General features: G+C 47.5%; 2 protein-coding genes across 2 annotated transcripts in view; both read left to right on the top strand.

The window, feature by feature from the left end:
* LOC135054684 (zinc finger protein with KRAB and SCAN domains 7-like) overlaps positions 1-12986 on the top strand; it is a 234721-nt gene that overhangs the window by 56931 nt on the left and 164804 nt on the right. The window lies entirely within an intron of this gene.
* Positions 1-12986, top strand: part of LOC135054687 (oocyte zinc finger protein XlCOF7.1-like) — a 69252-nt gene that overhangs the window by 2151 nt on the left and 54115 nt on the right. Inside the window, exon 2 of the mRNA XM_063957951.1 lies at positions 11258-11369. The gene's annotated coding sequence lies outside the window, so the exon portion shown is untranslated. The remainder of the gene's footprint in view (positions 1-11257; positions 11370-12986) is intronic.

Genomic DNA, 12986 nt, shown 5'->3' with positions numbered 1-12986 from the left:
TTCTTATTCGAACTCCAGCTTCTTATTCAGATCATTCAGTTTCGCAAGGGTTAATGAGTCTTCTGTCACAAATTTGACACCTGAAATCAACAGAGTAGGGTCCCTTGCATATGACCCACGTCTGATATGTGGTATAATTATATAGGGGAGAGGGGACCATACAGTGATATATGAGAGGGAATAACACAGCCCCCGGCACACACTGATATGTGGTATTATTATATAGGGGAGAGGGGACTGTACAGTGATATATGAGGGGGAATAACACAGTTCCCGGCACACACTGATATGTGGTAATGATATTACATAGGGGAGAGGGGACCGTACAGTGATATATGAGAGGGAATAACACAGCCCCCGGCACACACTGATATGTGGTATTATTATATAGGGGAGAGGGGACTGTACAGTGATATATGAGGGGGAATAACACAGCTCCCGGCACACACTGATATGTGGTATTATTATTATATAGGGGAGAGGGGACCGTACAGTGATATATGAGGGGGAATAACACAGCCCCCGGCACACACTGATATATGGTATTATTATATAGGGGAGAGGGGACCGTACAGTGATATATGAGGGGGAATAACACAGCCCCCGGCACACACTGATATGTGGTATTATTATATAGGGTAGAGAGGACCGTACAGTGATATATGAAAGGGAATAACACAGCCCCCGGCACACACTGATACGTGGTAATGATATTACATAGGGGAGAGGGGACCGTACAGTGATATATGAGGGGGAATAACACAGCCCCCGGCACACACTGATATGTGGTATAATTATATAGGGGAGAGGGGACCATACAGTGATATATGAGAGGGAATAACACAGCCCCCGGCACACACTGATATGTGGTATTATTATATAGGGGAGAGGGGACTGTACAGTGATATATGAGGGGGAATAACACAGTTCCCGGCACACACTGATATGTGGTAATGATATTACATAGGGGAGAGGGGACCGTACAGTGATATATAAGAGGGAATAACACAGCCCCCGGCACACACTGATATGTGGTATTATTATATAGGGGAGAGGGGACTGTACAGTGATATATGAGGGGGAATAACACAGCCCCCGGCACACACTGATATGTGATATTATTATTATATAGGGGAGAGGGGACTGTACAGTGATATATGAGGGGAATAACACAGCTCCCGGCACACACTGATATGTGGTATTATTATATAGGGGAGAGGGGACTGTACAGTGATATATGAGGGGAATAACACAGCTCCCGGCACACACTGATATGTGGTATTATTATATAGGGGAGAGGGGACTGTACAGTGATATATGAGGGGGAATAACACAGCTCCCGGCACACACTGATATGTGGTATTATTATTTCTGCAGTGCGGTACACTGTGTTCTACAGGGAATACATCAGGGGTGTAGAGATGGATCTTGATGCAGAGGCACCAACAGGCTAAAGCTTTAAACTGTCCCAGGAGGTTTTGCGGTGCCTCCTCTATATAACCCCACCTCTAGGCACAGGAGCTCAGTTTTAGAGTTGGTGTCTTCGTGAAGCAGGTCACTTAACAGGGATGCTGCAGGTAGGCAACCCTGAAAAAGCTTTTTAGATGACATTGTGACATTCTGTGCTACGGTTCCATCACCTCCTCAGCGGCGTTGCATACTCCTGTTGGTTCTGTTCCTGGGTACTTGCGGCGAAGGTGCTCCGGTTCCTAGGTATACCACCGCAGACGCTCTCCTGGATCGCGTGGCTGCTTCTAAGAGATGAGGTAAGAGGGTCCCCCAGGTGGGACCCGCCATTAAATCGTGTTCCGGTCTCGGCCTAAGGAGACGGATCGCGACGCTGGCGTGGACACTGTGGCCGTGCAGGGACCCCTCTATATCCGCCAGAGCATGGGAGCATAGGTCGGATAAGTAAAATATCCATTTTAATAAGGCTCCATAGTATCTGGTGGTGAGGACCAGCATAGGGGATAAGGTGCTTGACCTGTAGCCCCTCCCCCAGCTCCAGGCACGATCTACTGCTAGTGTTCCCACCCTGGAGCTGCCTCACACTCTCCAAGACATAACAGACCTTTGGGGATTACCCCAAATAGACATGATGGCCTCTCGTCTCAACAAGAAGCTTCAACGTTATTGTTCCAGGTCGAAGGACCCACAGGCAGTGGCATTGGACGCCGTGGTGCCTCCGTGGGTATTCCAGTCGGTGTACATGTTTCCACTACTCCCACTCATCCCAAGAATACTAAAGCTCATAAGGAGAACAAGGGTTCAAGCGATCCTGATTGCTCCAGACTGGCCGAGAAGGGCTTGGTACGCGGACCTTCTGGATCTTGTTAGGTTATGTTAACCTATTCAGGTCTGGTCTATAAACTCTCTGCAGTCATCAGTCAGAATTCTGTTTCTTTTGCAACCGGTTGGAGATCAGTGAATGAAAAGGTGACACAGGATCATGTGTAACCTAAGCAGTCCATAGTTGACCTGCCTTAGGGGCCATATAAGGTTTATTTTATAGCTGGAGGACAAAGGATTCATGTTTGCCAATACATTTAGCCAATCAGAATACACCATGTATGTCTCAAAAACTGTAATACATCAATTGTCATACAAGATTATAATTAGCAATTAGAACATTCTAGAAAATGGTTAGTGCTTCGTTTATCAGTCTTTCGGACATAAACTTCTTTCCAATTAGCCTTGGATACATCTGGCGTTGCCTTGTCCTTGAACACGTCATGCTTTAGAACAAGATATTCGAGGTATAAAGTCTGAATATATCTGTCCAATATTTTTAAGGACACATGAACACATTTTTTGTGATTAACAGTAAATTTCTCTGACGTCCTAGTGGATGCTGGGACTTCCGTAAGGACCATGGGGAATAGCGGCTCCGCAGGAGACTGGGCACAAAAGTAAAAGCTTTATGACTAGCTGGTGTGCACTGGCTCCTCCCCCTATGACCCTCCTCCAAGCCTCAGTTAGATTTTTGTGCCCGAACGAGAAGGGTGCATGCTAGGTGGCTCTCCTTAGCTGCTTAGAGTAAAAGTTTAAATAGGTTTTTCTATTTTCAGTGAGTCCTGCTGGCAACAGGCTCACTGCATCGTGGGACTAAGGGGAGAAGAAGCGAACTCACCTGCGTGCAGAGTGGATTGGGCTTCTTGGCTACTGGACATTAGCTCCAGAGGGACGATCACAGGTTCAGCCTAGATGGGTCCCGGAGCCGCGCCGCCGGTCCCCTTACAGAGCCAGAAGAGCGAAGAGGTCCGGTGAAATCGGCGGCAGAAGACGTTCCTGTCTTCAAATAAGGTAGCGCACAGCACCGCAGCTGTGCGCCATTGCTCTCAGCACACTTCACACTCCGGTCACTGAGGGTGCAGGGCGCTGGGGGGGAGCGCCCTGAGACGCAATCAAACACTGTTTAAAACCTTATATGGCTAAAGAAATGCATCACATATAGCTCCTGGGCTATATGGATGCATTTAACCCCTGCCAGGTTTCCTGAAAAAAACGGGAGAAAAGGCCGCCGAGAAGGGGGCGGAGCCTATCTCCTCAGCACACAAGCGCCATTTTCCCTCACAGCTCCGCTGGAAGGACAGCTCCCTGACTCTCCCCTGCAGTCCTGCACTACAGAAACAGGGTAAAACAAGAGAGGGGGGGCACTATTTGGCAAATAATATATTACAGCAGCTATTAAAGGGAGAAACACTTATATAAGGTTATCCCTATACATATATAGCGCTCTGGTGTGTGCTGGCAAACTCTCCCTCTGTCTCCCCAAAGGGCTCGTGGGGTCCTGTCCTCTATCAGAGCATTCCCTGTGTGTGTGTGCTGGGTGTCGGTACGATTGTGTTGACATGTATGAGGAGGAAAATGATGTGGAAGCGGAGCAATTGCCTGTGTTAGTGATGTCACCCCCTAGGGAGTCGACACCTGACTGGATGGTCGTATTTAAAGAATTACGTGACAATGTCAGCACTTTGCAAAAAACTGTTGACGACATGAGACAGCCGGCAAATCAATTAGTGCCAGTCCAGGCGTCTCAGACACCGTCAGGGGCGCTAAAACGCCCGTTACCTCAGATGGTCGACACAGACCCAGACACGGATACTGAATCCAGTGTCGACGGTGAGGAGACAAACATAATGTCCAGTAGGGCCACACGTTACATGATCACGGCAATGAAGGAGGCGTTGAACATTTCTGACACTACAAGTACCACAAAAAAGGGTATTATGTGGGGTGTGAAAAAACTACCTGTAGTTTTTCCTGAGTCAGATGAATTAAATGAGGTGTGTGATAAAGCGTGGGTTTCCCCCGATAAAAAACTGCTGATTTCTAATAAATTATTGGCACTATATCCTTTCCCGCCAGAGGTTAGGGCGCGTTGGGAAACACTACCTAGGGTAGATAAGGCGCTCACACGCTTATCAAAACAAGTGGCGTTACCGTCTCCTGATACGGCCGCCCTCAAAGAACCAGCTGATAGAAGGCTGGAAAATATCCTAAAAGGTATATACACACATACTGGTGTTATACTGCGACCAGCAATCGCCTCAGCCTGGATGTGCAGCGCTGGAGTGGCTTGGTCGGATTCCCTGACTGAAAATATTGATACCCTGGATAGGGACAGTATATTATTAACTATAGAGCATTTAAAGGATGCATTACTATATATGCGAGATGCATAGAGGGATATTTGCACCCTGGCATCAAGAGTGAGTGCGATGTCCATTTCTGCCAGAAGAGCGTTATGGACGCGACAGTGGTCAGGTGATGCGGATTCCAAACGACATATGGAAGTATTGCCGTATAAAGGGGAGGAGTTATTTGGGGTCGGTCTATCGGACCTGGTGGCCACGGCAACGGCTGGAAAATCCACCTTTTTACCCCAGGTCACCTCTCAGCAGAAGAAGACACCGTCTTTTCAAACTCAGTCCTTTCGTTCCCATAAGGGCAAGCGGGCAAAATGCCACTAATTTTTGCCCCGGGGCAGAGGAAGAGGGAAAAGACTGCACCAGGCAGCCTCTTCCCAGGAGCAGAAGCCCTCCCCCGCTTCTGCCAAGTCTTCAGCATGACGCTGGGGCTTTACAAGCGGACTCAGGCACGGTGGGGGCCCGTCTCAAAAATTTCAACGCGCAGTGGGCTCACTCGCAAGTGGACCCCTGGATCCTGCAGGTAGTATCACAGGGGTACAAATTGGAATTCGAGACGTCTCCCCCTCGCCGGTTCCTGAAGTCTGCTCTACCAACGTCTCCCTCCGACAGGGAGGCAGTATTGGAAGCTATTCACAAGCTGTATTCCCAGCAGGTGATAATCAAGGTACCCCTCCTACAACAGGGAAGGGGGTATTATTCCACGCTGTTTGGTGTACCGAAGCCGGACGGCTCGGTGAGACCAATTTTAAATCTAAAATCCTTGAACACTTACATAAAAAGGTTCAAATTCAAGATGGAGTCACTCAGAGCAGTGATAGCGAACCTGGAAGAAGGGGACTATATGGTATCTCTGGACATCAAAGATGCTTATCTCCATGTCCCAATCTTCCCTTCTCACCAAGGGTACCTCAGGTTTGTGGTACAAAACTGTCATTATCAGTTTCAGACGCTGCCGTTTGGATTGTCCACGGCACCCCGGGTCTTTACCAAGGTAATGGCCGAAATGATGATTCTCCTTCGAAGAAAAGGCGTCTTAATTATCCCTTACTTGGACGATCTCCTGATAAGGGCAAGGTCAAGGGAACAGTTAGAGGTCAGAGTAGCACTATCTCAGGTGGTGCTACGTCAGCACGGGTGGATTCTAAATATCCCAAAATCACAGCTGATTCCAACAACACGTCTACTGTTCCTAGGGATGATTCTGGACACAGTCCAGAAAAAGGTGTTTCTCCCGGTGGAGAAGGACAGGGAGTTATCTGAGCTAGTCAGGAACCTCCTAAAACCAGGCCAAGTGTCAGTGCAAGACAAGAGTCCTGGGAAAAATGGTGGCTTCTTACGAAGCGATTCCATTCGGAAGATTCCATGCAAGAACTTTTTCAGTGGGATCTGCTGGACAAATGGTCCGGATCGCATCTTCAGATGCATCAGCGGATAACCCTATCTCCAAGGACAAAGGTGTCTCTCCTGTGGTGGTTACAGAGTGCTCATCTTCTAGAGGGCCGCAGATTCGGCATTCAGGATTGGATGCTGGTGACCACGGATGCCAGCCTGAGAGGCTGGGGAGCAGTCACACAGGGAAGAAATTTCCAGGGCTTGTGGTCAAGCATGGAAACGTCTCTTCACATAAATATCCTGGAACTAAGGGCCATTTACAATGCCCTAAGTGAAGCAAGGCCTCTGCTTCAGGGTCAACCGGTATTGATCCAGTCGGACAACATCACGGCTGTCGCCCACGTAAACAGACAGGGCGGCACAAGAAGCAGGAGGGCAATGGCAGAAGCTGCAAGGATTCTCCGCTGGGCGGAAAATCATGTGATAGCACTGTCAGCAGTGTTCATTCCGGGAGTGGACAACTGGGAAGCAGACTTCCTCAGCAGACACGACCTCCACCCGGGGGAGTGGGGACTTCACCCAGAAGTCTTCCAAGTGATTATAAACCGTTGGGAAAAACCAAAGGTGGACATGATGGCGTCCCGTCTCAACAAAAAACTGGACAGATATTGCGCCAGGTCAAGGGACCTCAGGCAATAGCGGTGGACGCTCTGGTAACACCGTGGGTGTACCAGTCGGTGTATGTGTTCCCTCCTCTGCCTCTCTTACCCAAGGTACTGAGAATCATAAGAAGGAGAGGAGTAAGAACTATACTCGTGGCTCCGGATTGGCCAAGAAGAACTTGGTACCCGGAACTGCAAGAGATGCTCACGGAGGACCCGTGGCCTCTACCTCTAAGAAAGGACCTGCTCCAGCAAGGACCTTGTCTGTTCCAAGACTTACCGCGGCTGCGTTTGACGGCACGGCGGTTGAACGCCGGATCCTGAAGGAAAAAGGCATTCCAGATGAAGTCATCCCTACCCTGATCAAAGCCAGGAAGGATGTAACCGCAAAACATTATCATCGCATTTGGCGGAAATATGTTGCGTTGTGTGAGGCCAAGAAGGCCTCTACAGAGGAATTTCAACTGGGTCGTTTCCTACATTTCCTGCAAGCAGGACTGTCTATGGGCCTAAAATTAGGATCCATTAAGGTTCAGATTTCGGCCCTGTCGATCTTCTTCCAGAAAGAACTGGCTTCAGTGCCTGAAGTTCAGACGTTTGTCAAGGTGGTACTGCATATACAGCCTCCTTTTGTGCCTCCAGTGGCACCTTGGGATCTCAATGTAGTTTTAGTGTTCCTAAAATCACATTGGTTTGAACCACTCACCACTGTGGAATTAAGATATCTCACATGGAAGGTGGTCATGCTGTTAGCCCTGGCGTCAGCCAGGCGTGTCTCAGAATTGGCGGCTTTATCATATAAAAGCCCTTACCTAATTTTTCATTCAGACAGGGCAGAATTGAGGACTCGTCCTCAATTTCTCCCTAAGGTGGTTTCAGCGTTTCACATGAACCAGCCTATTGTGCTACCTGCGGCTACTAGGGACTTGGAGGACTCCAAGTTGCTGGACGTAGTCAGGGCCCTGAAAATATATGTTTCCAGGACGGCTGGAGTCAGAAAATCTGACTCGCTGTTTATCCTGTATGCACCCAACAAGCTGGGTGCTCCTGCTTCTAAGCAGACGATTGCTCGTTGGATTTGTAGTACAATTCAGCTTGCACATTCTGTGGCAGGCCTGCCACAGCCAAAATCTGTTAAAGCCCATTCTACAAGGAAAGTGGGCTCATCTTGGGCGGCTGCCCGAGGGGTCTCGGCTTTACAACTTTGCCGAGCAGCTACTTGGTCAGGGGCAAACACGTTTGCAAAATTTTACAAATTCGATACCCTGGCTGAGGAGGACCCGGAGTTCTCTCATTCGGTGCTGCAGAGTCATCCGCACTCTCCTGCCCGTTTGGGAGCTTTGGTATAATCCCCATGGTCCTTACGGAAGTCCCAGCATCCACTAGGACGTCAGAGAAAATAAGAATTTACTTACCGATAATTCTATTTCTCGTAGTCCGTAGTGGATGCTGGGCGCCCATCCCAAGTGCGGATTGTCTGCAATACTTGTATATAGTTATTGTTACAAAAAAATCGGGTTGTTTATTGTTGTGAGCCATCTTTTCAGAGGCTCCTACGTTTATCATACTGTTAACTGGGTTCAGATCACAAGTTGTACGGTGTGATTGGTGTGGCTGGTATGAGTCTTACCCGGGATTCAAAATCCTTCCTTATTATGTACGCTCGTCCGGGCACAGTATCCTAACTGAGGCTTGGAGGAGAGTCATAGGGGGAGGAGCCAGTGCACACCAGCTAGTCATAAAGCTTTTACTTTTGTGCCCAGTCTCCTGCGGAGCCGCTATTCCCCATGGTCCTTACGGAAGTCCCAGCATCCACTACGGACTACGAGAAATAGAATTATCGGTAAGTAAATTCTTATTATCTTATTCAATGCAAAAAAGCGTGAATCAATATATTTGCTATACTGCGGAAGCTCCTACACCATCAATCTACTACAAGAAGAGCCGAGGCCCCTTCCTCTTCTAGAGGACCTGTTGCAACAGGGGCCGTTCGCTTATCAGGACTTACAACAGCTACGTTTGACGGCATGAAGGTTGAACGCCTGATACTAGCTTGGAAGGGCATTCCGAACAAAGTTATTCCTACCCTGATACAGGCTAGGAAAGTAGTAACATCTAAACATTACCATCGTATTTGGAAGAAATGTGTCTTGGTGTGAGTCCAAGAGGTTTCCTACGGTGGAGTTTCAACTGGGACGGTTTCTCCTCTTCCTGCAGGCTGAAGTGGATATGGGCCTGAGGTTGGGATCTGTGAAGGTCCAGATTTCGTCCCTATCCATTTTCTTCCAGAAACAATTGGCTGCCCTCCTTGAGGTTCAGACCTTTTTGAAGGGAGTTCTGCACATTCAGCCTCCATTTGTACCACCTGCGGCGCGACGGGATCTCAACGTGGTGTTGCAGTTTCTCCAGTCTGACTGGTTTGAGCCTCTGCAAAAGGTAGAGGTCAAGTTTCTTACGTGGAAGGCTGTCACTTTGTTGGCCTTAGCTTCTGCTAGACGTGTGTCGGAGTTGGGGGCTTTGTTTTGTAAGAGCCCCTACTTGATCTTCCATGCAGATAGGGTTGAGCTCTGGACGCGTCAGCAGTTTCTTTTGAAGGTTGTGATGGCATTTCATATCAACCAACCTATTGTGGTGCCAGTTGTTACTGACTCCTCAATTTCATCTAAGTCCTTAGATGTGGTAAGGGCTCTGAAGATCTATGTGAAGAGGAATGCTCGTCACAGAAAATTGGACTCTGTTTGTCCTGTATGATCCCAAGAAAATTGGGTGTCCTGCTTCTAAGCAGTCTATCTCTCGCTGGATCAGGTTCACTATCCAGCATGCATATTCTACGGCGAGATTGCCATGTCCTAAGTCTGTTAAGGCCCACTCTACTCGTAAGGTGGGGTCTTCCTGGGCGGCTGCCCGGGGTGTCTCGGCATTACAACTTTGCAGAGCAGCAACTTGGTCTGGGTCGAACACGTTTGCAAAGTTCTACAAGTTCGATACTTTGGCCTCTGATGATCTGAAGTTCAGTCAGTCAGTTCTACAGGAGCCTCCACGCTCTCCCTCCCGTTCTGGGAGCTTTGGTACATCCCTATGGTACTAATGTGAACCCCAGCATCCTCTAGGATGTAAGAGAAAATAGGATTTTAATTACCTACCGGTAAATCCTTTTCTCGTAGTCCGTAGAGGATGCTGAGCGCCCGGCCAGCGCTTCATTTTCCTGCAGTTGTTATCTGGTTCAGTACAACTTTGTTGTTAGTTACAGTGTGTACTGCATTATTACTTGGTAAGTAATGTTTCAGCTGTTGCTGAAGGTTTTCAAGCTCGTTAGCTTGATGTGCCTTGTATGTGAGAGCTGGTATGAATCTCGCCACTATCTGTGTATAATCCTTCTCTCGAAGATGTCCATCTCCTCGGGCACAGTTTCTAGACTGAGTCTGGTAGGAGGGGCATAGAGGGAGGAGCCAGTCCACACTCTCAAATTCTTAAAGTGCAAATGGCTCCTGGTGGACCCGTCTATACCCCAATGGTACTAATGTGGACCCCCAGCATCTTCTACGGACTACGAATAAAAAGGATTTACTGGTAGGTAATTAAAATCTTATTTTTAATTACCTACCAGTAAATCCTTTTGTCGTAGTCCATAAGGGATATTGGGCGCCCGCCTCTGTGCTGTGACTTTCTGAAGGTTCTCTGTTGTGTGTTACCAGTTCAGCTGTTGCTGTTTATGTTGCCAGCTGTTGCTAGCCAAGTTATGTTATGGTGTGCTGGTGTGTAAATCTCATCTCACTTATTGTTGTTATGTTCCTTCTCTCACGTATGTCATTTCTCCTTTGGGCACTGTTTTACCGATAACTGCTTGTGGGAGGGGGCATAGAGGGGAGGAGCCAGCACACCCAGTTGAAGAAATTTAAAGTGCACTGGGTCCTTTGGACCCCATCTATACCCTATCGTACTAATGTGTCCCCAATATCCCTTATGGACTATGAGAAAAGGATTTACCGGTAGATATCAAAATCCTATTTTTGTCCCTTCTGCTCACTACCTGGGGGTAAATAATATCACACAACATATTAATCAGGAAATGAGAGGATAAAGAGTGTAGTAATAAATCTGCAGGTGTGCACATAGCAGGGGCTTCCTGTTGTCCAGATCCTTTCTGAAGTGAGATCATAGAGACCCTGCCTGTCTCCTCCCACATTCTTTCACTATTTACTGTCTCCAGGTGCAGCCAATCAGAATAGAGCGCGGGGAGACCAGGATGTAGAGAGGGGACACAGCATTGAGTGAGGCATGAAGAGGGTGCATCAGAAATGTTTTGGCCCATATAGATAGTTACTGGTAGTGGGATTGTCTATCAGAGCATATGTATATTACTATAGAGATGTCATCCACGCCAGACACTAGTGTGACCCAATGTTGGTGATGTGTATACGTCCACTGTAGTACTTTCACTATCACACTGTGAGAGGCTGCGGCTATATATTGTTATATACAAGAACGTCGGCTGATTAATACTCAGGCTTATCCTCCTTCTACTGATATGAATGGTTAGATATTTGAATATGTTACATGTGTATAATGTGATGTTATGTTAATTATTTTAATTATTATACTTATTCCTAGATAATTACGTGGTGCGGATCCAGAGAACTTGAGGCTGGACATGGACCGGAGTCCCACAAATGAGAGGATATTACATCTCACCCTGGAGATTGTCCACCTGCTGACTGGGGAGGTGAGGGGATCTGGGAGTGTCACAGTGACATCACATATATCTGTAGTAATAATACGGGGACATGACTGGGGAGGTGAGGGGGTCTGGGAGTGTCACTGTGACATCACATATCTATAGTAATAATACAGGGACATGACTGGGGAGGTTAGGGTATCTGGGAGTGTCACAGTGTCATCACATCTATAGTAATAATACAGGAACATGACTGGGGAGGTGAGGGGATCTGGGAGTGTCCCAGTGACATCACTTATATCTATAGTAATAATACAGGGACATGACTAGGGAGGTGAGGGGATCTGGGAGTGTCACAGTGACATCACTTATATCTATAGTAATAATACACGGACATGACTGGGGAGGTGAGGGGATCTGGGAGTGTCACAGTGACATCACTTATATCTATAGTAGGCATGTCCAATCTGCGGCCCTCCAGCTGTTGAGAAACTACGCATCCCAGCATGCCCTGACACAGCTATAGCATTCTCTGACAGCAAAACTGTGTCAGGGCATGCTGGGATATGTAGTTTCACAACAGCTGGAGGGCCGTAGTTTGGACGTGCCTGATCTATAGTAATAATCCAGTTACATGACTGGGGAGGTGAGGGGATCTGGGAGTGTCACAGTGAAATCATTTATATCTATAGTAATGATACAGGGAAATGACTGGGGAGGTGAGGGGATCTGGGAGTGTCACAGGGACATTACTTATTTCTATAGTACAGGTTCTCAAACTCGGTCCTCAGGACCCCACACAGTGCATGTTTTGCAGGTTTCCTCACAGAATCACAAATTAAATAATTAGCTCCACATGTGGACTTTTTAAAATGTGTCAGTGAGTAATTAATATACCTGTGCACCTGCTGGGTTAACTGCAAAACATGCACTGTGTGGGGTTCTGAGGACCGAGTTTGAGAACCTGTGATCTATAGTAATAATACAGGGACATGACTGTGTAGGTGATGGGATCTGGGAGCGTCACAGTGACATCACATATCTATAGTAATAATACAGAGACAAGACTGGGGAGGTGAGGGGATCTGGGAGCGTCACAGTGACATCACTTATATCTATAGTAATAATACAGGGACATACCTGGAGAGGTGAGGGGATCCGACAGTGTCACAGTGACATCACTTATATCTATGGTAATAACACAAGGAAATGACTGGGAATGTGAGGGGATATAACAGTGTCACAGTGACATCATTTTTATCTATATTAATTATACAGGGACATGACTGGGGAGGGGAGGGGATCTGGGAGCGTCACAGTGAAATCACTTATATATACTGTATAGTAATAATACAGGGACATGACTGGGGAGGTGAGAGGATCTGGGAGTGTCACAGTGACATCACTTATATCTATAGTAATACAGGGACATGACTGGGGAGGTGAGGAGATCTGGGAGTGTCACTGTGACATCACTTATATCTATAGTAATAATACAGGGACATGACTGGGGAGTGATGGGTCTGGGAGACTCCACTTCTTATGACTCTGGTCTCCAGGATCCACCTATTTAGACACATTCAGGATAATCAATAAAAGGTTTGTACATGTGGATGTAGCTGGTAATATGAGGTGTGACCTCTCCTGCATCTCCACCACCCTCAG

The sequence above is a fragment of the Pseudophryne corroboree genome, chromosome 3 (genome assembly GCF_028390025.1).
Source record: "Pseudophryne corroboree isolate aPseCor3 chromosome 3, aPseCor3.hap2, whole genome shotgun sequence".
Classification (NCBI taxonomy): domain Eukaryota; kingdom Metazoa; phylum Chordata; class Amphibia; order Anura; family Myobatrachidae; genus Pseudophryne; species Pseudophryne corroboree.
This window is presented reverse-complemented; position numbering and strand designations above follow the sequence as displayed.